Source organism: Scyliorhinus canicula, chromosome 10 (assembly GCF_902713615.1).
Source record: "Scyliorhinus canicula chromosome 10, sScyCan1.1, whole genome shotgun sequence".
NCBI classification, from domain to species: Eukaryota; Metazoa; Chordata; class Chondrichthyes; order Carcharhiniformes; family Scyliorhinidae; genus Scyliorhinus; species Scyliorhinus canicula.
In genome coordinates, this window is record NC_052155.1 from 178,949,009 (window position 1) to 178,974,285 (window position 25,277).

The window sequence follows — 25,277 nt, forward strand, 5'->3', positions numbered from 1 at the left end:
TCCCTCTCTCTCCCCATACTCCCACTCTCTCCCCATACTCCGCCTCTCTCCCCATACTCCCCCTCCCTCCCCATACTCCCACTCTTGCCCCATACTCCCCCGCCAGCCCCATACTCCCACTCTTTCCCCATACTCCCACTCTCTCCCCATACTCCCACTCTCTCCCCATGCTCCCTCTCTCTCCCCATACTCCCACTCTCCCCCCATACTCCCACTCTCCCCCCATACTCCCACTCTCTCCCCATACTCCCACTCTCTCCCCATACTGCCACTCTCTCCCCATACTCCCCCTCTCCCCATACTGCCACTCTCCCCCCATACTCCCACTCTCTCCCCATACTCCCACTCTCTCCCCATACTCCCCCTCTCCCCATACTGCCACTCTCCCCCCATACTCCCCCCCCTCTCCCCATACTCCCACTCTCCTCCCATACTCCCCCTTCCTCCCCATACTGCCACTCTCTCCCCATACTCCCCCTCTCTCCCCATGCTCCCACTCTCTCCCCATATTGCCAATCTCTCCCTATACTCCTTTTAGCTCCCCATACTCCCCCTCTCTCCCCATACTCCCACTCTCTCCCCATACTCCCCCTCTCTTCCCATACTCCCCCTATCTCCCCATACTGCCAATCTCTCCCCATACTCCCTCTCTCTCCCCATACTCCCACTCTCTCCCCATACTCCGCCTCTCTCCCCATACTCCCCCTCCCTCCCCATACTCCCACTCTTGCCCCATACTCCCCCGCCAGCCCCATACTCCCACTCTTTCCCCATACTCCCACTCTCTCCCCATACTCCCACTCTCTCCCCATGCTCCCTCTCTCTCCCCATACTCCCACTCTCCCCCCATACTCCCACTCTCCCCCCCATACTCCCACTCTCTCCCCATACTCCCACTCTCTCCCCATACTGCCACTCTCTCCCCATACTCCCCCTCTCCCCATACTGCCACTCTCCCCCCATACTCCCACTCTCTCCCCATACTCCCACTCTCTCCCCATACTCCCCCTCTCCCCATACTGCCACTCTCCCCCCATACTCCCCCTCTCCCCATATTCCCACTCTTCCCCCATACTCCCCCTCTCCCCATATTCCCACTCTTCCCCCATACTCCCACTCTCTCCCCATACTCCCACTCTTTCCCCATACTCCCACTCTCTCCCCATACTCCCCCGCCCGCCCCATGCTCCCACTCTCTCCCCATACTCCCCCGCCCGCCCAATGCTCCCACTCTCTCCCCATACTCTCTCTCTCCCCATACTCCCACTCTCTCCCCATACTCCACTCTCTCCCCATACTCCCACTCTCTCCCCATGCTCCCTCTCTCTCCCCATACTCCCACTCTCCCCCATACTCCCACTCTCTCCCCATACTCCCACTCTCTCCCCATACTCCCCCGCTCTCCCCATACTCCCCCGCCCGCCCCATGCTCCCACTCTCTCCCCATACTCCCCCGCTCTCCCCATACTCCCCCGCCCGCCCCGCACTCCCACTCTCTCCCCATACTCCCACTCTCTCCCTATACTCCCACTCTCTCCCCATACTCCCACTCTCTCCCCATACTCCCCCGCCCGCCCCATGCTCCCACTCTCTCCCCATACTCCCTCTCTCTCCCCATACTCCCACTCTCCCCCATACTCCCACTCTCTCCCCATACTCCCACTCTCTCCCCATACTCCCCCGCTCTCCCCATACTCCCCCGCCCGCCCCATGCTCCCACTCTCTCCCCATACTCCCCCGCTCTCCCCATACTCCCCCACCCGCCCCATGCTCCCACTCTCTCCCCATACTCCCCCGCTCTCCCCATACTCCCCCGCCCGCCCCACACTCCCACTCTCTCCCCATACTCCCACTCTCTCCCTATACTCCCACTCTCTCCCCATACTCCCACTCTCTCCCCATAGTCCCACTCTCTCCCATACTCCCACTCTCTCCCTATACTCCCACTCTCTCCCCATACTCCCCCGCTCTCCCCATACTCCCCCGCCCGCCCCATGCTCCCACTCTCTCCCCATACTCCCCCGCTCTCCCCATACTCCCCCGCCCGCCCCGCACTCCCACTCTCTCCCCATACTCCCACTCTCTCCCTATACTCCCACTCTCTCCCCATACTCCCACTCTCTCCCCATACTCCCCCGCCCGCCCCATGCTCCCACTCTCTCCCCATACTCCCTCTCTCTCCCCATACTCCCACTCTCTCCCATACTCGCACTCTCTCCCCATACTTCCACTCTCTCCCCATACTTCCACTCTCTGCCCATACACTTTGACGTCGTTAGTGTTTAGAAATCTATCTCTTTCATTCTTAAATCTATTCAGTGACTTGGCCTCCACTGCCTTCCCTTGGGGGAGAATTCCACAGGTTCACCACCCTCTGAGTGAAGAGGTTTCTCCTTATCTCAGTCTTAAATGTTCCGTCCAATATCCTGAGACTGTGACTCATTGATTTAGAACCCCTTCCCCAGCCAGACGCTGGGGTAGGAGCTTAAGGATAGCAAGCAATCATTTGTCACCATTTAACGCTCTTTTAAACATTGATTGGCAAGGGGCAGGACCTCTGACCGCCCTTGGAAGGAGGTCCCACTCATGGGAGCTCTCAGCCAATGAGATTGGCCAACTGCTCTTCAACCCGACCAGGTACAGTAGAGCAGTGGCTAGAAGTGGTACTGCAATGCTCTGGCTGGGTCTAAGTGCCAGGACCATTGCAAAGGTAAGTCCCTGGAGTCCCAGGGTGGGAGGGTAGGGGACCTCCTGTGGGGTTGGGAGGGGGAGCAATCACAGCGTTGGGGGCAGGCCAGGAGCTGTCCTGGCACGCCAATGTACCGGGGAGGGGAGGAGTTGGAGGGGGAGGTCATCCCAAATCTGAGGGGCACTGGAGAGTGAGGCTCTGCCCCCTTCCCACCCGGAATGGGGAAATGTTTTTTTTTAATCAGTTTCCCACCCTACCTGCTCCTGCTCCCGCCAGCTTCCAAATTGAGATGGGGTGACGGGGATAAGGTCATTAAGTATCAGTTAATGGCTTTAATAGGTGAAAGGGCAGGATTCCCATCCGAGGCACTGCCCATTCAAGCGTGAAATTGCATCTGGATTGGGGCGAGCAAGTTCCCGGGGGGGGGGGGGGATCCCATCCATTCAGTTTTACGTTCCCCCCAAGACAGGTTCTGAGGTTGGAATGGCAGTAAAATTCTGCCCCTGCATTCAATCCGTAATCCCTGTCAGAACGTTATACTTTTCAAAGAGTATCAGTAAGTTATAAACATACAGCACAGAAAGTTATTGCATTTCATCTTAAGTCCACAGCACTTCTCCAAGTGTTTCAATTATATTGTTTCGCTGATACTTTAGTTAAATAATTTTAGTCTTGATGCACAATCAATGACTCCAGAAGCGAGATTGGAGACAATTGAAGGCTTTATTGCACTAGATGTTTCCCCCAGCAGCACAGGTACAAAAGGCAGCTGCTGGGGAGACACGGGCTCTTATACTCCGCCTTACTGGGTGGAACCAGCAGGCAGGCTTCACCAATGAAACAGCAGTCTCAGGTACCTCCCACACCAATGGTTTTGCAGCGTATTCAGAGGTACCGTAATACCTCTAATACTGACTACCACAAGTCTTATACAGCAGTGAAGGCTGAGGCAACCATCTCTTGGCAAGCAAATGTAATACGGGGACCAATACATTATTCCACCATTGCAAAATGGTCACTGAAACATTCTCATGGTACTGATTAACTTTTTCTTCAGGACCAGCTGAATATTTCACTTCAGAAAAGACGGCTGGAAAGTAATCGCTCTTATTAATCAAATCTTCCAACTGATCTTTGTGGTCACTGCTGAGTCAAGGAAGTGTGCAACAGTTCTTACTCCTTCAGCTGGCTTGGCCCGAGGTTCTGGGGTTCCCTCCTTAAACCTCTCCACCTCTTTTGAGACAATCCTTATTCCTTTTGACCATTTGGTCACCTGTTTTAAGATCGCATTTGGAGTCGCGGTCTCAACTTAAGTCCTTGGAGTGGGACCTGAACTCACAACTTTCTGACTCAAGAGATGAGCACGCTGAGCAACTGAGCCATCATTAGGCAGGAAGCTGATCTTATTCAGACGCATCCTAAAGGCAGAGCACGTTCCTCGGCTGGAATCCTATCTAGCAGTTTGCTGTTCCTTAGGCGCCACCTGTCCCCCACAGCTCAACGAGTGCATATGACGGAACAATAGTTCAATCTCCCAGAGGGTGCAGTACTGCCCAGTTTAGGGGTGTTCCAAGTCTTGTGGGCCCAAGAAATATGGCCAACATTTTCCTTATTTGCAGCCAGGTGTTATGGATTTGGATGACAATATTAACTCTTGTCGATGGCCTCTCTCCAGGAAGTCTCTCCACTTTCTTTTGTTGCTCTTCCGGCACAAAGACTCAACCCTGAGTAAGCAGTGTATCCTGCTCTCTGTACCTACTTGCCACTTGGCAACCGAGTCCACCTTCTTTCCAGCACTACGACAACATCCTCTTTAATGGTGAACTGCAGCACTTTAGCAACAACTGCAGTGCAGATTTGATACCTTCCCTGCCACCACATTCAAGTGCAGTCTCTCTGATGTGCTAATCGGCTTTTTACAATTGGATGGAAGAGATTCCAATTGCTATGGTCAGGTGGGAAGCGATAGAATGGTTCCTCGCATTTTCCACTGCTCAGTTAATCGCAACAGGTATTTTTAAGGAATTTGCTTGCCAACACAGTAGGTATCTAAGTGTTTAAGTGCTGTGACTACAAAAGACACACACAGACAGGTTTCCTTGTAGTCTTTTGAAGAAAGGAAAATAGTATTTATTGTACTTAACACCACAGAAAAAAAATGCTCATACTCTCGTCACACATGCATTCAACAATTCACGCACACACATAAGCGCATAAACTGCACATTGGAAGATTACGCTAAATTGTTTTAAGAGTCCAAAAACAAAGTCAGTTGTAAAGGGATCCGGTAGATTAATGATTTAGATGGTTTCACACTGGGCTTGATAGTATTTCTGGTTTCTGTATGAGGCAATTTAAAAATGTTGACAGACAACTTTTATCTTTTCTTCAGGAGTCAGCAGCTGTTGGGTTGATTTCTTAAACCACAAAGAAGGTCACATGACCCACTCAAAGACTGACCGGTTACCTGAATACGGTCATAGCAAGCTTATTCCAGGTACATTGTTTAGAAATGATTAGAATATGGCAGAAGATTTCTCTTCTTAGCCAAGGTCCATTGAGCAAAGTGATTGAGCCGAGTGATTTGGTCCACACTCGGCTGAATACACAGGTGATGTCTGGATGTATGTGAATGATTGGTCTCTGTTGGGCGACGTCTTGACAGCCCAACTCTGTTCTAATGGCTATGGAAATTGTAGGGTACAGCTATCTTGGATGCTGCTGTTTAAGTCATTTAAAATGTTGTTGTTCAGTAGTTTTACTGATCCAGTGGTTTCAACTCAGTCAATTATGTCATCTTTAATTTAAATTTTTTTTTTTTTAAATTTAGATTAGCCAATTATTTTTTCCAATTAAGGGGCAATGTAGCTTGGCCAATCCACCTACTCTGCACATTTTTGGGTTGTGGGGGCGAAACCCACACAGACACGGGGAGAACGTGCAAACTCCACACGGACAGTGACCCAGAGCCGGGATCGAACCTGGGACCTCAGCGGCGTGAGGCGGTTGTGCTAACCACTAGGCCACCGTGCTGCCCTAATTATGTCATCTTTGATATAAAACATTGTTTTTAGAACACAATAATGACCTCAGCGCAATCTGCCTGTTACCTTAGTAGCTCAGGTGACCTTTCACCATGTGCCAATTGAACTCTATCTGTCCCTTTTCCAGGGATTGGAGCTTAAATGGACTGAAACAAACCTTCATTACAATCTTTTCTGTGGACAATCACTGTAATCCTCCCCTCATAATGATCCATCTCATTATTTGCCTATGCCATTTTAACTTTTGAGAAAAAAAAGAGCACTAGGGAAGAACTGTGGTGTAAAACCATTCACTATCCTGGTAAAATGTCCAATGTACACATGCTTTCACATCCATTAATAGCTTTTTCCTTTCACTGAGAGAAATATTTATTGCTTACCGCTTGCACCTTGAAGCTATTTTCTTATGAAGCTTCCCAAGCCTAAATCAATAGTGGTGCCAAATTAGCAGTACAAGGCATTTTGCCAGAGGAAAGTATTGTTCAACTCACTATGTCCACCAGAGAAGTCTACTTAAGTGAATAAATCATAGTGCAGCACTTGTCAGTTGTCAGAAAAGAATTGTTTTTGTTTAAGGTTCAATGACAAAGAATGCAAATAGATAATAACCTTTTCAAAATTAGTTTTAACTGATGAAATTCTGATTTAAAATGGTTCCAGTTGTGTAAGAATAATAAAAAGACGATTTCTTTCATCAGATACACATAGGATAATAAACTCCATTACGCAAATTTATTGCTACTCAAACTGGCTGAGACCCTCCCACTGGCTTCAGGAATTACAAGACCTTCCAATCCAGTGATGCTTAACTGGTGTGAATCACCTGCAGTGCATCAAGCAGGTGTGCACCTGCTTCCCTGGCAGCTTTCTACGATGCTCTGATAGTGGTTTGCTGGATTTTGCACCAAGTTGCCCCCGAATGTCGCCAGAGTCCTTCAGCAGCAGCTCCTGACTCAGCTGAACAATCCATGCTTGCCTGCATTAACAGTCGCGTTCAGCAGCGTTTCCACTCCGCTCACCCTCAAATGAATATACCCCACCCATTGGGCAGCATTTCCATCAATGTCATCCGACATGCAATACCCACCAGCTACAACAGGAATGCTCTCTCTGCGCCGAGAGTTTAAACAGGGTTATGACCTCTATGCCTTATCCAAATGTATGGGAGGTCCTGCGGTGCAATGGGTGGACTAACTCCGAACTTGAAGCTCTGGGTTCAAGTTCCACTCCAGGACTTGATGTCCAAGGAAGGTCGGTTCGTAACCATGGCCAAACAGGTTGGCTTTTGACCTAAAAATCCTTCCAACGTGCCTGTGACAGACGGTAAGAGCAGAAAAGAGACCTGGTTAGCCACGCTATAATTTCCAGCCCCAAAATTATGGGGCAGGTTTAGCAGCAGGAAGGTCATCTGACTGTAAAATCACCTGCCAAATCCAAACAACGATGCTTGGAGTCAAAGGAATCAACATTCTGGTGATCTCATGTAACATGGAGAAAAGCCGAAAGAGGAAGACCAAAGAACCCTTCTGAGAGGTTGGCGGAGGATCCAAGATCAGTTCATGTCATGTGCACAACAGGAGACTTCATTGAAACAGATGCAGGGGTCTTCCTCCACCACATCAAAGGGTAGGGACCCGACTCTGAACAGTAACCTAATGGATGGGTCTGGTGGACTGCGATCTCTTTCCTCTGGCAAAATGCCTTGTACTGCTAATTTGGCACCACTATTTATTTAGGCTTGGGAAGCTGATGAGACCATCAATTCACGCGACACGTGGTTAGACGTGAACAGTGGTTTTAATCGTCTTACAACAGAGCCTGCCTGTGACAAGATGAACTCCAGATGAACTGGCAGGCAGGCTCTCAGCATCAACTTTTATACTTCCGGTTAGAGGGAGGAGCCGTGGGTGAAGCCAAGGGTGGAGCCCAGTACAAACTCCCGTACACTCCCAGTACATCTCCCCCTAGTGGCAGAGCAGCGCAACTGCTCGTGTGCTGAGCTTACAGAGATATAGTACAACATGTGTAATACAGTGTGAATTACACTACTGTGATTCACCACAGAAGCTTCATAAGTTAGAGAGATCTCTATCTCATGGGCTTATTCTCAGTCTCCCGGAAACAGGGAGCAAGTACGGTGTTGAGATATTAGCTCAAGTTTAAGAACCTACATTGAAATAGTTAATAAGTTACAACCTCATTGTTTGTCATAGCCAGGGACTTCCAGAAATTGGATGGTATCAGTGCCAACGTACCCTTCATTCATGTGAAGTGAAACAAAAGCACATGAGATAATTCAGCTGCCAGCATACGCATGCAAGGATTCACTGTTGTATTCCTCAGGTTCTGCTCCCATTGAAGTATTGCGTGGCAAAAGCTGCACTGTGGATCGCAGAGAGCTCAAGGTCTGCTCTTGGGGGTGACTGATGGCACTGAGAGTGCAAAAACACAATAACTGGACAAGAAGTCAAGCTAAAATAATAAAAAATATATTTGGCTAAGCTCTTCTCCTCCAGTATTTGGAAGTCTCAGGCATGTAGTCAAATATAGTTCAAAATGTGAAACCTGGCAGTATATTAATAGACCACCCCCCCCCCCCCCCCCCCCCCCCCCCCCCTTGTGACCTGTGGCTGTGTCTCTAGTCCATATCCTTTTTTGAGGGTGGGCTGAGCGTAAACATGGTGCGATGACACCTGACCAACATTTACTGTTCTCCTGTCCTCTGGTATCCAATGATTGGAAGATTGTGGTCAGTGCCTCAGCAATTTCCATCTTTATTTCTCTTGGAGTATTCTCAGATGCATCTGATCCAGTCTGATGACTTATCAATTTGAAGGACAAACAGCCTTTCTAAGTCCCCTCTGAATCAAATTTGTGCCCATCCAGTATCTCAACTCGAATCGCAGAATCAATGAATTAACACAGCACACAAGGGGGCCATTTGGCTCTGACCCGCTGATTGAGAGCTAGCTCGCTGACCAGCTGATTCCTGGGATGGCGGGACTGGCATATGAGGACAGATTGAATCGGTCAGGATTGCTGGAGTTCAGAAGAATGAGGTGGCGATCTCATAGAAACCTGTACAATTCTAACAGGACTAGACAGGGTAGATGCAAGAAGGATGTTCCCGATGGTGGGGGTTTTCAGAACCAGGGCTCACAGTCCGAGGATACGGGGTAGACCGTTTAGGTCAGAGATGAGGAGACATTTATTCACCCAGAGAGTGGTGAGCCTGTTGAATTCTTTACCACAGGAAATAGTTGAGGCCAAAACATTGTGGACGGAATTCACTGACCCACTGCAGGATCGGAGAATCGGTGCGGAGCCGTGGGAATCGTGCCACGCCGCTCCGTGCCGGGACGCAATTCTCCGAAATGCGGACAATCAGCGTCTTTGGTGTCACCGTGGTTGGCGCAGCGCCAGTCTGGGTATGCGTCGACTCTCCGGCCCGGCCGGCACAGGCAAGCGTGCCGATTCTCCGGCCCGAATAGGCCAAGCGGCCGTGAACAAAGAGCCGAGTCCCGCCGCCGCCATTCTAACATCCTCTGAACTGGTGCGATCGCGGCATTGAAGGATCCGGGGCGGCCTGTGGGGGGAGGAGGTTGGGTCCGACCCCAGGGGGGAGTCTCTGTAGTGGCCTGGCCCGCGATTGGGGCGCACCGATCGGTGGGCCGGCCTCTCTGTCTGGGGGCCTCCTTTCATCCGCGCCGGCTCCTGTAGCCCTGCGCCATTTTTGGCGTCGGGGCCGGCGCGGGGAAGAAGGCCACTGCGCATGCGCTAGTTGGCACCGGCCCAACTGCGAATGCGCGGACCCCGCGTTGCTGGGATCACGCCGGGATCGACAGCTGGAGCGGCGTGGGCCGCTCCATCGCCGTGTTAGCCCCCTGTGGGCCGGAGAATGGGGTCACGGAACAGTCGCCGACGCCGGAGTAAAACACTTGCGTTTTTACACCGGCGTCGACACTTAGCTGCCCGATGCGAGAATCACGCCCTGTATGTTTTCAAGAAGCAGTCATAACACTTGAGGTGAAGAGGATCAAAGGATATGGGGGAAGGCGAGATAAGGCTATTGAGCTGGATGATCATCCATGAACATAATGGCAGAGCAGGTTGAAAGGGCGAATGGCCTCTTCCTACTCCTATTTTCAATGTTTCTATGAATGAACAATTCCCTTAGCGGCATTCTCCCGCCTTCTGCCTGCCCATAACCCAACACACTCTTCCTTTTCAGTTGTCTGTCTAGTTCCCTAGCCAAACTCACTTAATACAAGAATCACATCAGAGCACAAAATGAAGAGAATTCCATGTTTCTCCCCATCATTGTGCTATCTTGCTAGGTTTAAAAGTAATTTCTGACTACAACGCCCTTCCCTTTGACCTTCTAGCAGGCTTTTGCCTGGCATTCTGGTTAAGCCAGTCTTTAATGTTGTCTAGTTGATTCCTTCACTGTCAGCCTCTTACTCTTCTTCCATTAACCCATCTGGAGGCAATTAGGTTCTAACTCTACCATACGGATAACAGGTCCGAAGAACTCCATTTGTCATCTTTCAATATTATTTAAGGATCCCCTTGCTCTTTCGAACTCGTTCAATACTTGTTCATTGGCTGTTTTCTCCAACCAGCTTACCTTAGGGCCCTTCTTAAGAACCGCATTTCAAAGTTGTTGATTTGTTTTCCTTCCTCTTTCTCAATGCTCCAAGCTTGACATCCATAATTGTACTAGAACATTACAGATTCCCAGGCTGATATTTCTTAGAATATTGTTTAATTTTTCAAAAAGTACTTTATGTTTTTAAAAATTGGTTCGGGGATGTGGGCATTTTGTTGCCCACCCCTAACTTCCTTTGAACTGATTGGCTTGTTCAGAGGGCATTTAAGAGTCAACCACACTTGCTGTGGGTCTGAAATCAAGTGTAGTCCAGGCCGGGTAAAGGCAGCAGACTTCCTTCCCTAAAGGACGTTAGTGAACCAGATGGGTTTTTACAATAATCGACAATGGTTTCATGGCCATCATTAGACTTTTTCACCATCTGCCGTGGTGGGATTTGAAACCATGTTCCCGGAACATTATCCTGGGTCTCTGGTTTAATAGTCCAGTGACAATGCCATTCCATCATTGCATCCCCTTGTTTTCCCGAAACTTTTCAGAACATCAGTACAGGTCTCACTGCATCACTTGAAATATTGAACATCATGTCACAGTGGCAGAGTGGTTTGCACTGTTGCCTCACAGCACCAGGGACCCGGGTTCAATTCCAGCCTCGGGTGACTGACTGTGTGGAGTTTTCATATCCTCCCCGTGTCTGCGTGGGTTTCGTGCCGATGCTCTGGTTTCCTCCCACAGTCCGAAGATGTGCACAATAGGTGGATTGACCATGATAACTTGCCTCTTGGTGTCCAAAGATGTGGTTAGGTTGATTGGCGATGCTAAAATTGCCCCTTAGTACTCAAGGGTCAGATGGGGTTACAGGGCTAGAGTCAGGGAGTGGGCCTGGGTTGGGTGCTCTTTCGGAGGGTCATAGTGCAGACTCAGTGGGCCAGATAGCCTCCTTCTGCACTGTAGGGATTCTATGATTCTATGATCACGAGAGTTCAGCCACCTTGCTGCTTTATTGGGTCATACCTGACAGCTTACGTTTTTTTTGCAGCTTAATGTGCAGATTCCCAGCAATCGTCTTTTGTTTCAAATGTGATGCTAATAAATAGAATCAGTGTGTTTATTTGAGATTTCAGGTTTGAGGAGATGATGTTTACATCTGTAGTTAGCCAAAAAGCAAGCTAGCCAATATGTATTCCATCCATTCCCCGTAAGGACTCATTTTAGTGTTTGTTTCTGCTTGCTAAAGAACAGCAGATGGTTAGGTGTGAATTACAGGTGCCTGGTGTATGTGGTCCCTGGTTGGCTTTGGGTCACTGCGTCCACATGTGAGAAAACCATGGGCACAGGCCCAAAACCACTGGGGATCCGACCTACATCTGAAATTGGTGCCTTGATTAGTTACTATTCTAAGTAATGTGCACAAGGCATTTGTTTATCATTGCTTCATGTTATAACAAGGATTGGAATATCCCAGAGTGGAATCCTGGCTCAAAAGACTGTAACTTTTACTTTTTTGCATAAAACATGGAGGAACAGAGTTACGGGACCGCTAAGTAGTTTTAACACCAAGAAAAAAACATTTAGGAAACTTGAAAAGTTGGATTGTGAAACTATCCTCCTTGACTCCCCCCTTTAGCGTAACAAATACACACAGTTTTTAAGATTAACACAGATTACAAAGCACATCCTAAACTACAATGATCTCATTAACACACAAAGTCCCTTTTAAGCACACAAGTTGACTGTGGTAAGACACACTCCTCATTGAACCCAAGTGAATGTCAAAATCCCCCCCCCAGTTGATTCTTATACCGTGAGCTACCTTGTTTCACTGAACTCCAGTTGTCACATGAGCGATTTCAAATTCCACTTTTGAAAGTCACACTTTCAAATCTTACATTAAATTATGCTTTCCCTCTGCTACTTCCATCAAGGTTTCACTTTCAGGTTTTACGCCCTCTCTCTTCAGGTTTCCTTTGTATTCAAGGCTTTTACACAAACCCCAGTGTTCAGACACTGATTTCCACACTTATTTCACATAGTGGGCAGGATTCTCTAATAATGGGGCTATGTCCCCACGCTGGCGTGAAAACCGGCGCCAATGATTCCGGCATCAACAGCCCCCAAAATGATTCTCACATTTCTAGGTTGCCGCCGGAGTCGTCGCCGCAGCTCCAGCTGGGGTCGGATGGCCGTGTAATTCAGCGCATGCGCTGAACAGCCGGCGTATTTCCGCGCATGCGTGGGGGTTCCCTTCTCCGTGCTGGACCCCGTGCAATATGGCGGAGCCCTACAGGGGCCCGGCACGGAGCAAAGTAGGCCCCCACGGAACCAGCCCACCCGCCGATCGGTAGGCCCCGATCATGGGCCAGGCCACCGTGCCCCCCCCCCCCCATCCAAGATAGCTCTGACACACTCACCTTCCAGGTCCCGCCGTGTGGGACCTGAGTAACCCACACTGGCGGAACTCGGCCAAACTCGTCGGACACTCGGCCCATCGGGGCTAGGAGAATCGCAGTGGGGCCGCTATCAATGGCGCTGGAGAATGGTGAAGTCAGCTCGGCGGGGTGCGATTTTTGCGCCCCCCTAGGGATTCGGGTAGGAGAATCCCTGCCAATGTCTCCCAAACTGTGGGAATTTATCACAAACCTCAGCAAATATCTTTCGGGCCTATCATAGTCCAATGCCTTTTCAACTTTCTGTGACTTTACTGAACAGTAATCTGTTCTGGTTCCCAGTGTCCTCTGTTCCATTAACTCCAGACTTCTTGGAAACTTCTCTTCATTTCTCTAGTTTACTTAACGAGCTGAGCTTTAGATTTCCGGCATCTGTTTTCTTTTCCATTACTCCATAGTATAGATTTTCTTCTCGCAAGGCTGAGAGAGATATTTCCTCTTTAGCCTTAGAAAACCAACTGCTTCACTCACCAACTATTTGCCACTGCAATCAAATTAGCAAAACTAAAACGTAAAAGCTTCTCTACCTTAGAGGCCCCATTAGCTAAGCAACATTCCTGGTTTATTTATTCTTCACACCGTGGCCCTCTCGAAGTACAACAGAATCACAGTTGGAGTTAAAACCAACACCCACATACACAAACACCTTTGTCCAACATGAATCTAACTATAGATTTCACCCTTCCAAGCACAGAAACGTTAAATTAAACCACTTCGAACTTTACTTTATTTCTAATGTTTATCAAAAGAAATTTAAATCCCTTAAAACTATCTTTGGTTTTCAAACACATGTAACAAAATATGCCCTTTGGCAAATGTGGCTGAATGAATTACACAGATGAGGAAGCAGTTGAAAAAGAACAATGACTGTATTATCACCAATGCAACACGATGGGCTTGATTTTACCTCATTCAAAACCCAACCACTTGTGGAGAAAATAGGATTCTCAGAGGTGCAAAATCTGCCAAAACAAATAAAGTGCATGCTTAAAGGTGCAGATGGCAGAGAAAGTGTTGAAAGCAAACATAATCCAAGTCACTTTGTGCACAACGTAAGGCAACAGAGAAGGCTCAAGAGTGAGCTAATAGAGGGGGCTAATAGGATATAGGTGAAGGAAATGTGTCTACTTATGGGGAGATCCAAAACTAAGGGCCATGAGCTAGCAATTCATAAACCCAAAAGGGAATTTGGGAGGAAATTCTTTACTCAGAGAGTGGTGAGAATGAGGAACTTGCTACCAAATGCATCCTATCTGGCTGCATCACAGCCTGGTATGGCAACTGCTCAGCCCAAGACCGCAAGAAACTTCAGAAAGTCGTGAATACCGCCCAGTCCATCACACGAACCGGCCTTCCATCCGTTGACTCCATCTACACCTCCCACTGCCTGGAGAAAGTGGGCAGCATAATCAAAGACCCCTCCCACCCGGCTTACTCACTCTTCCAACTTCTTCCATCGGGCAGGAGATACAAAAGTCTAAGAACACGCACGAACAGACTCAAAAACAGCTTCTTCCCTGCTGTTACCAGACTCCTAAACGACCCTCTTATGGACTGACCTGATTAACACTACACCCCTGTATGCTTCACCCGTGCCAGTGTTATGTAGTTACACTGTGTATCTTGTGTTGCCCTATTATATATTTTCATTTATTTTCTTTTCTTTTCATGTACTTAATGATCCAGTGAACTGTTTGCAGAAAAATACTTTTCACTGTACCTTGGTACGTGACAATAAACAAAATCAGATCAAATCAAATCAAATGCAATAATTGAGGTGAACAGCATAGATACATTTAAATAGGGAGCAGGATAAGTACACGAGGGAGAAAGGAACGAGAAGAGGTTATGCTGATAGTGTGAGGTGCATGAGGGTGGGAGGAGGGCTGTGGTGGAACCCAAACATTGGTATGGACCAATTTGGTTGAATGGTTTGTCTGTGTGCTGTAGATCTCAGGTCATACGTGAATGCTAACCCAGCAGACCTGTTTGAGATTCAAGTCAAAAAGTTATCACTAATTCGTCAAAAATAAGTGTTTCGGTGCGTAACAGATTTCACCAAAACTGGTGATAATGGTGCTGATGTTATGTCATAGAATTTTTTCATAGAATTTACAGTGCAGAAGGAGGCCATTCGGCCCATCGAGTCTGCACCGGCTCTTGGAAAGAGCACCCTGTTGTGACATTACTGCACACTTACCATGCACATTGGTTGTATTATAAGTGGATTACGGCGCAATATAATAATTCTGGTGAATTTCTGGTGCCCTAATGCATGTTCCCTGCTGTAGCCGGCTGGTTATATATTATATGGTGCCATAAACAAATTTGAATAATATGAATAAAGTTATGCAAAAGGAGCACACCTATGTGGATGAGCGAGTGTGCTGTAATGAATACCAATCAGAGTGCAAGAGACATTATACAACTGTCTTGACAGGGAGAGAAATTAATTATGCTGACAATACTTTACTCATTTTCTTATGTTTTCTTTGCACATAAGATTTATTCATGCATTTACAATACACAGCCTGGAAAATAATGTGTCTCACATTAATCAAAAACTGCAGTCAAATAAGTAATCCCTGCGCCAAAGGGCCTGGCTTCAGTTTTGATATTATTACAATTGGAATGGAATCCAACTACAAGCCAAGCAGCAAAGTGGAGATTAAGTGAGATGCAGCTATTACCCAAAAACTGATTTTTATTTCTGGTGCAGACAAGTAAAATGCACCTAAAACCTGCATATGGAATGAGGTAATTTCAAAAATGATTGGGAATGCACGATTAACATGCTCCCTGCTGCTTTCTGCGTGTAGGAAGACATCAAAAAGGATCCATACCTGTTTCTTGCATCAGCAGGCAAATAATGTACAGCAAATTCCCGGATGCTTGCAGAATATTCAGCACCATTCGCGACTCCTCAGAGAAGGAAGCAATCTCTGCCCAAATGTAGCAAGGCCTGGACAACATCCAGGCTTGGGCTGATAAGTGGCAAGTGACATTTGCACCACACAAGTCGCAGGCAAAGACCACCTCCAAAGAGAGAGAGCCTAACCATTGCCCCTTGACATTCAATGGCGTTACCTTCGATGGGTCCCCCACTATCAACATCCTGGGGTTTACAATTGACCAAAACTGAACTGGAATAGCCATATATATATAGTAGGTACAAGAACAGGTCAGAGGTGACGGGTAACTCACCTCCTGACTCCCAAAGGTCTGTCCGCAATTAACAAGGCATAAGTCAGCAGTGTGATGGAGTACTATCCCCTTGCCTGGATGAGTGCAGCTTCAACAACACTCAAGAAGCTCACACCATCCGGGACAAAGCATCCCACGTCATTGGCACCCCATCCAAAAACAAAATCACTCCCTCCACCACCGACACGCGGTGGTAGCCGTGTGCACCCTCTCCAGGATGCACTGCTGCACCTTCCAAAACAATGACCACTACCATCTAAAAGGACAAGGGCAGCAGATGCATGGGAACACCATCACCTGGAGGTTCCCCTCTAAGCCACTCACCATCCTGACTTGGAAATATATTGCTGTTCTGTGGTAGTACGACTAGAGGTACTACGGTACCTGGGAGTGTGTGCTGCTATTGGTGGAGAAGGCTTGCTGCCCATTGGCCCAAGTGTTGTCTTCTCATTGGTCGAGAGGAAGGTAGCTCCGCCTATGAGGCGGAGTATAAGAACCCGTGTTTCCCAGCAGCCATCGTTCTTTCTGTACTTATTTTTTTAAATAAATTTAGATTACCCAATTATTTTTTCTAATTAAGGGACAATTTAGCATGGCCAATCCACCTACTCTGCACATTTTTGGGCTGTGGGGGCGAAACCCACGCAGACACGGGGAGAATGTGCAAACTCCACACGGACAGTGACCGAGAGCCGGGATCGAACCTGGGACCTCAGCGCCGTGAGGCAGCTGTGCTAACCACTCTGCCACCGTGCTGCCCCTTCTTTCTGTACTCATGCTGCTGGGCACACTTCTTGTAGATTAAAGCCTTCGATTTGGACTACTCCTTCGTTTCTGTGTTCATGGATCGCGCATTATGTGCCTTCACTGTCAGTGGGATAAAATCCTGAATCTCCCTCCCTAACAACACCATAGATGTGCCTACACCCACATGCGGACTGCCAGTAGCTCAAGAAGGCAGCACAGTGCCACCTCCTCAAGGGAAATTGGAAATAAGCAATAAATACCAGCCTAGCCAGCGATGTACACATCGCTTGAATGAATAAAAGATCATTTAAAAGTTGCATCGCAGGTTAGTTGGACTTTCATTCCAGTGGGTGAAGATTATGAGATTGATTAGGCTTCACTGAATTCTAAAGCTTTTCAATTCCAGCGAGCTGCCTCACGGACTAAGGGTCGGACAGATGGTTCCATAGCTGCATGAGAAAGTCATCACTCTTAAACCGATGATACACAGTGAGTTTGAAGTGGCAACTTATTTCTTGTGCTGCTTTTGTCAAACTGAACACCTGCACACATCCCTTCAACCAATGTCTCTCAAATAGGTCTGTGGATGTTGCAAGCTCTATTACATTTTTAAAAATATTTTTATTCTCCTTTTTCACATTTTCTCCCAAATGTACACCCATCAACAACAAACAATAATCAACAAACAAATATGTCAAACCCCATAATAACAACGACCCCCATCCTCCCACCAGCCCCCAAACATCACCCCGTATGTTAACATAAACAAATGACAAAAAGGAATCAGGGATTACCCATAGTCATCTTTAATACACACAGCCCCCCTTCCCCCCCAACCCTCCCACCCACCCCCCCCCCAACTAATGTTCGATGTTATCCAGTTCTTGAAAGTGCATAATAAATAGTGCCCATGATTTGTAGAACCCCTCCGAGCTTCCCCTCAATTCGAACTTAACCTTCTCAAGGGTCAAGTATTCCAACAGGTCCCCCCGCCACGCCAGGGCACAGGGTGGAGAGGCTGCTCTCCATCCCAGCAGGATCCACCTTCGGGCGATCAACGAGGCGAAGGCAATGATATCTGCCTCCGCACCCGTTTCCAATCCTGGCTAGTCCGACACCCCGAATATGGCCTCCCAGGGATCCGGATCTAGTTTCACATGCGCCACCTTGGAAATTACCCTAAACACCTCCTTCCAGTACATTTTAAGCTCAGGTTTATATTGTAGTTGGAGTAACTTGCACAGCCTTACTGTGCATTTCTGCTCTAGTTTTGAAATACAATCGAACATGTGCATTTCCATGTTATATTTTGATCTTGCCGCCAGTTTTCCCAGAAATATTGCTGCTCCGACCATTGGTAATAACCCCTGCGTATTTTATTAGTGATTGAACTCATTTAAATGATCTTATATCTGTAATCAAAGCCTGAGTAATATTCATCAATACAATCTTTCCATCAAGATCCATCACAGTGACACCCACAAGACAGTGAGATCATTTTTACAGCAGGTAAATGAAGCGGAGCTCTAGCACAGATGATTTAACAACACGATGCATTACAGTGTTAGCATATTGCTGACACATAATGATTGACAGGAGTGAAATCCAGTATTGCGAGCTGGGATGACTACCAATGCTGGGGCATAAACAGTCCGGGGATTCTCAAGAGGCCAGATTTGGAGCTACGCAGAAATCTCAGAGGGTAGCTGGGTTGGGTTTGGAATGAAGGCAGGGGAGCAGAAAGGCCTAATCTAAGGATGTCCCCACCACCTCGTCCAGCCCTGTTGAGTCAATGGTCCTGTAGACGTGGGCAGAGGCACAAAGCAATCCAGGAAAATGCGGCTTAAGGCCTGGTTGTCCTGAATCCTGGTCTTGGACACGCCTGGGACCATTCTAGCAGTGGGGATTATGGGGACAAATCTCGAAGCTAAGAGTTAGAGCTACAAGCAGTGTGGCTTGTGTGTAAGCTAAGAAACAGTTCTTCAAAACCTACGCAGCTAATGGCAGCTTATTGTGAATATGATCAGGATTTCACCAAAAGAAAAAGACTCAACATGTTCTGAATCGATGGGATTCGGTCAAGAGCAGAACTTCAATGACTAAATTATTCTTTAGATCTGGAATACTCACCTCTTTCAGGGGAACAATGGAAGAAAGTGTGTGCACTTTGGGTCGTCTGCCTCATGTATCTATGCTTTCTTTATCACTGGACAACAGACGCCTAGTTATCGGGTGTGGGAACTACATGCATCTAACAATATGACTCTGTTCAGCTCGCCAAGATCTTTACTGACCACTGTGCGGTCACAAGCTCATTCCAAGACCCGGCATAAAGCTGAGAGAAATTTCAAACTGATGGGCTTTATTTTCCTGAAGAATGCGGGTGCCCAGAGTAAGGTTTTGAGTTGACAGCTGTGTGAAAGTCTCTCCCAGGGCCTTGCACCACTTTCCTCCCCTTTCCTGCCCCTACCGTTCCTGCGCACAATCGACAAGCGAGGGGCTGTCCAACCGGAGAGCGGAGATGAAAGCTGACCTGAAATTCATTCCAAATACTTCACCATCATTAAACTTTTGTGAAAGAAACGTGCTCGAATTTCAAAAGAATGCCAGCGGCATTTTAATCACGGTGCACCAGATTCCTCAGTGTTGTGAGTTGAATGTACTTCACGGAATCAGTTTTAGAATTGGGCCAACAAAATTTTGCAACTTCGCGAAACCTTCGCAACCAAAGCGTGCGTTCATATTTTCAACAGCTGTGCACAACCACAAGCTCAGTGCCTCAGACGGATTGTCCAAACTGTCGTACTAATAATTTGATGCATTAGGAATTTCAAAAATCAGGAGAATCATATTAGTCAATAAGTTGCCCTGATGGCAGAGTAATTTTTCACCTTGGTGTGTAAATATCACTTAAATATTGTAAGAAAATGTAGTTGCCCAAGGTAATACCTTTCATCGAATTTACAGTGCAGAAGGAGGCCTTTCAGCCCATCAGGTCTGCACCGGCCCTTGGAAAGAGCACCCTACTTAAGCCCACACCTCCACCCGATCCCCGTAACCCCACCCAACATTATTGGACACCAAGGGCCAATTTAGCATGGCCAATCCACTTAACCTGCACATCTTTGAACTGTGGGAGAAAATCAGAGCACCCGGAGGAAACCCACGCACACAGGGGGAGAATGTGCAGACACAGACAGTGACTCAGCCAGGAATCAAACCTGGGACCCTGGAGCTGTGAAGCGACAGTGCTACCCATTGTGCTACCATACCACCCTTCAGGGGAATTGTTTGAGGGGGGTGCACAATGCTATGATAGGACACAGAGTACGACGCACTGTGCACTCTGCACAGCAAGCTCCCACAAACAGCACTGGTAATGACCAGAAATATCTATTTTCAGGTGTTAGTTGAGACATAAATATCAACCAGGACAGTGGGGAGAAGTCACTCGATCATCTTCGAAATTGTGTCCAGAGAACCTTTATGTCCATCAGGAGAGGGGATACGTAACTTAATGGACCACCTGAAAGACGGTGTCTCCAAAGGTGCAGCATTCCCTCAGTACGGCCCTGGAGTGTCAGTCTAGATTTTGTGCCTGAGATCCGAATTCACATCCTTCTGACTTGAGAAGCAGCGAAAATGTATGGCTCCAAAGGAGGCCATTCAGCCCATCATTCTTGCCAGCCAACAAAGAGGTATCCAGTCTAATCCTGGTTTCCAGCTCTGGGTCCATAGCCTTGACAGTTCCAGCATCTGAAGTGCATATTCAAGTATGTTTTAATTGCGGTTTCAAGCAGTGGATTACAGGCCCCCAACAAGTTATGGTAGAACTGCATAAAACACTAGCTGGATCACAGCTGGAGCACTGCGCACAGTTCTGGTCTCCACATTACAGCAAGGATGTGATTGCACTAGACAGGATACCGAAGAGTTTGGTGACCAAATGTCTCCTTACTTTTACGCGAATATTACACCATTTACTTTAAACTTACATCTACTTCTTACCGGCCTCTCTGCTAAGGGGACTAGGTTCTGCCTATTGTCTCTACCTAAGCCCCTCATAATTTTCAGCTCAATTTAAAAAATAAATTTAAAGCACCCAATTCATTTTTTCCAATTAAGGGGAAACTTAGCGTGGCCAATCCACCTAGCCTGTGCATCTTTGGGGTTGTGGAGGCCAAATCCACGCAGACATTGGGAGAATGTGCGAACTCCACACGGACCGTGACTCAGAGCCGGGATTGAACCTGGGACCTCGGCGCCGTGAGGCAATAGGGCTAACCCACTGCGCCACCGTGCTGCCCGCTTCAGAAGCTCAATTAAGTCTCTCCGCAGCCTCTTCTGTTTCATAGAAAACAATAGCAGCCTATCCAACCTATCCTCAGAGGTAGAATTCTCCATTCCTGGCAACATCCTTGTAAATCTCCTCTGTACCTTCAAGAATGTAATCGCTGTAAGAAGTCTTAAAACACCAGGTTAAAGTCCAACAGGTTTATTTGGAATCACTAGCTTTCGGAGCGCAGCTCCTTCATCACTCACCTGATGAGTGATGAAGGTGGCACGGTGGCACAGTGATTAGCACTGCTGCCTCACGGCTCCAGGATCCCGGGTTCAATTCCGGCCTCGGGCGACTGTGCGGAGTTTGCACTTTCTCCCCGTGTCTGCGTGGGTTTCCTCCGGGTGCTCTGGTTTCCTCCGGAGTGCAAAGATGTGCAGGTTAGGTGGATTGGCCGTGATCAATTGCTCCTTAGTGTCCAAAAGGTTAGATGGGGTTACTGGGTTATGGGGATAAGGTGGAGACGTGGGCTTAAATAGGGTGCTCTTTCCAAGGGCTGGTGCAGACTCGATGGGCTGAATGGCCTCCTTCTGCACTGTAAATTCTATAATTTTATTCTATGAAAGCTAGTGATTCCAAATAAATCTATTGGACCTTAACCTGGTGTTGTTGGACTTGTGCCCACCCCAGTCCAACGCTTCACCTCCACATCAGTGCAATCACTTTCAGCCCTGTAATGTGCTGACCAGAACTGTATGCAGTATTCCGGTGGTGACATATACAATGCTACCGTAACCTTCCTGCCCTTATATTCTCTGTCTCGGCTAATAATTGAAAGTATCGTGTTCGCTTTCTTAACCATGTTATTTACATGTCCCGTAGCGATTTGTTGCCATGCATTCTAGAGGTGACAGGGCTGCTGCTAAGCAGAATATATCATTTCAAGTTATTTCATGAAAAACATTGAATGTTTTATTTCAATGGTGCTTCATTTATCAATGATTGCCTTATTTAATTACTGTGAGCAAATTGATTGCGGGAGACGAAACTACAAGACTGCCAGCCCAGTGTATGGGCTAAGCTGATGTAGCATTGAAAATGCAGTTATAGGAATAGAAGACTCAGGAGCAGGAGGAAGCTATTCAGCCTTTCAAGTCTGTTCCACCACTGAATGAGATTGTGGCTGATTCGGTTGCACGTCCCAACTCCACCCTCCTATCTGCCTCCTGTTCCACAGACCTTGAATCCTTTGTCTGTCAGAAATCAGTGTAGCTCTGCTCTGAATAAGTTTGGTGACTCGCAGCTATCTGGGTAGGAAAACGTCAACATGAATGTAGGCCGTAGGAGGCAAGTGGGGCCGAGTGAGGAATCAGTCACACATGGTGGCGGTTAGGGCTAATTGTATGTGGGGTGAAACTCTGGAAGTTGGAGAAATTGTGCCAGTAAAACAGAAGTAAACATAGAACATACAGTGTTGAAGGAGGCCATTCGGCCCAACGGGTATGCACCAACCCACTTAAGCCCTCACTTCCACCCTATCCCCATAACCCAATAACCCCGCCTAACCCTTTTGGACACTGAGGGCAATTTAGCATGGCCAATCCACCTAACCTGCATATCTTTGGACTGTGGGAGGAAACCGGAGCACCCGGAGGAAACCCACGCAGACACGGGGAGAACGTGCAGACTCTGCACAGACAGTGACCCAGCAGGAAATAGAACCTGAGACCCTGGCACTGTGAAGTTACAGTGCTATCCACTATGTTACCGTGCTGCCCCTTAAGTAAATAAGTAAAACATGAATGTGAAATCATCCAGTTTGGCAGAAATAATAAAAAAAGCAGCACATTATCTAAACGGTGAGAAATTGTAGAGCTCCGTTTCAGAGGATTCTGGGTGTTCTAGCGCATGGATCACAGAAGGCCAGTTCGCATGTACAGCAAATAGTTAGGAAAGCTAATAGAATGTTATCATTTGCTGTGAGGGGAATTGAATATAAAAGTAGGGAGGTTATGCTTCAGCTGTACACGGCATTGATGAAATCACATCTGGAGTATTTCATACAGTATTCGTCTCCTTAATTATAGAAGGGTGTAAATGCGTTAGATCAGAAACAAGCACATTCCACATTAGAAGCAAATGCTTGTAGATTCACCCTTTAAATAATGTAACACAAGCTGCTGGTCTGATCGTCACATGTGCTGCTCACACCCATGTGCTACTCACATGCATGTCCCACCCCAGATGTGTTCCACTCACACGCACATCCCACTCCCATGCTGGTCCCAGAATTTTTCATTAACCTCACTATTGTGCAGGTAATCTTCCACCGACAAACACGTTCTCCTCCCTGACCTGCAAAGGCACATTTGGCCTCTCCAATGAAAGTTGGCCATTAGGCGCGGCTTTCCTTCCAAATGTTCTATTTTCTGGACGAACAAGCAGAAGAAACAGCGCACACGAAGAGGGTGAGGAAATAATCTGTGATTCGACATGAAAGCAGGGCCCCAGGGAGGAACTCCTGGAGAATCTGCTCAACATGTGCTGCTTCCGACAGTAGCTGCCTTACTTCTGTTAGCAGCTTCATATCTGCTCCCGGGTCAAGGCGTGTTGCTGCATCGAACTTTAAAATGGGTTTGCAAACACCACTGCCATTTCTCCGTTTGCACCGTGGATGCAAATAAAGTTGTTTTAGTGTGTTAAATAACTGTTGGATCGAGTTTCTGCTCCTTGCATGTTACTGAAGAACATAGAACATAGAACAGTACAGCACAGATCAGGACCTTCGGCCCTCGATGTTGTGCCGAGCCATGATCACCCTACTCAGACCCACGTATCCACCCTATACCCGTAACCCAACAACCCCCCCCTTAACCTTACTTTTTAGGACACTACGGGCAATTTAGCATGGCCAATCCACCTAACCCGCACATCTTTGGACTGTGGGAGGAAACCGGAGCACCCGGAGGAAACCCACGCACACACAGGGAGGACGTGCAGACTCCGCGCAGACAGTGACCCAGCCGGGAATCGAACCTGGGACCCTGGAGCTGTGAAGCATTTATGCTAACCACCATGCTACCGTGCTGCCCACCATATGTGCTGCCCACTTAATGTACACCCTTCGCTACAGGGTGTGGGGATGTATCATGAACCATTTTGTCTTTTCTCCGTACAGACTCTAAAAGATGCCCTCATACGAATGGGATATGGCGCTCGACTCATCGATCGACAGTTCCAACACGCCACAGCAAAAAACTGCACCGACCTCCTCAGAAGACAAACACGGGACACAACCGAAAAAGTACCCTTCGTCATCCAGTACTTCCCTGGAATGGATAAACTACATCTTCTTCGCAGCCTTCAACACATCATCGATGAAGACGAACATCTTGCCAAGGTCATCCCCACACCCCCACAACTTGCCTTCAAACAACCGTTGTTTGTAGCAAACTACCCAGCCTTCAGAACAGCAACCACAACATCACACAACCCTGCCATGGCAATCTCTACAAGACGTGCCAGATCATCGACATGGGTATCACCATTACATGTGAGAACACCACCCATGAGGTACATACTCGTATGACTCGGCCAACGGTGTCTACCTCATAAGCTGCAGGAAAGGATGTCCCAAAGTGTGGTACATTGGCGAGACCATGCAGACGCGGCGACAACGGATGAACAGACATTGCGCGACAATCGCCAGGCACGAATGTTCCCTTCCAGTCGGGGAAAACTTCAGCAGTCAAGGGCATTCAGCCTCTGATCTCCGGGTAAGCGTTCTCCAAGGCAGCCTTCAGGACGCCCAACAACGCAGAATCGCCAAACAGAAACCTCTAGCCAAGTTCCGCACACATGAGTACAGCCTCAACCGGGACCTGGGATTCATGTCGCATTACATTCATCCCCCACCATCTGGCCTGGGCTTGCAAAATCCTACCAACTGTCCTGGCTTGAGACAATTCACACCTCTTTAACCTGGGATTACCCCTCTCTCTGGATCTGTAAAGACTTAATTACCTGCAAATGCTCGCATTCAAAGTATCGTCTTTGACTTTGTCTATATATATGTTTCTGGAACCTACTTCTTCATTCACCTGAGGAAGGAGCAGTGCTCCGAAAGCTAGTGATTTGAAACAAACCTGTTAGCCTTTAACCTGGTGTTGTAAGACTTCTTACTGTGCCCACCCCAGTCCAATGCCGGCATCTCCACGTCATCAAGAAGTGAGCTCACTTGCTGCAGTCTCCGTGGAGG

General features: G+C 47.8%; 1 protein-coding gene across 8 annotated transcripts in view; it reads right to left on the minus strand.

Annotated features, from left to right (window-relative positions):
* The window catches only part of ofcc1 (orofacial cleft 1 candidate 1), a 220,670-nt gene that overhangs the window by 124,243 nt on the left and 71,150 nt on the right, over positions 1–25,277 (minus strand). The gene's annotated exons all lie outside the window — the stretch shown is intronic.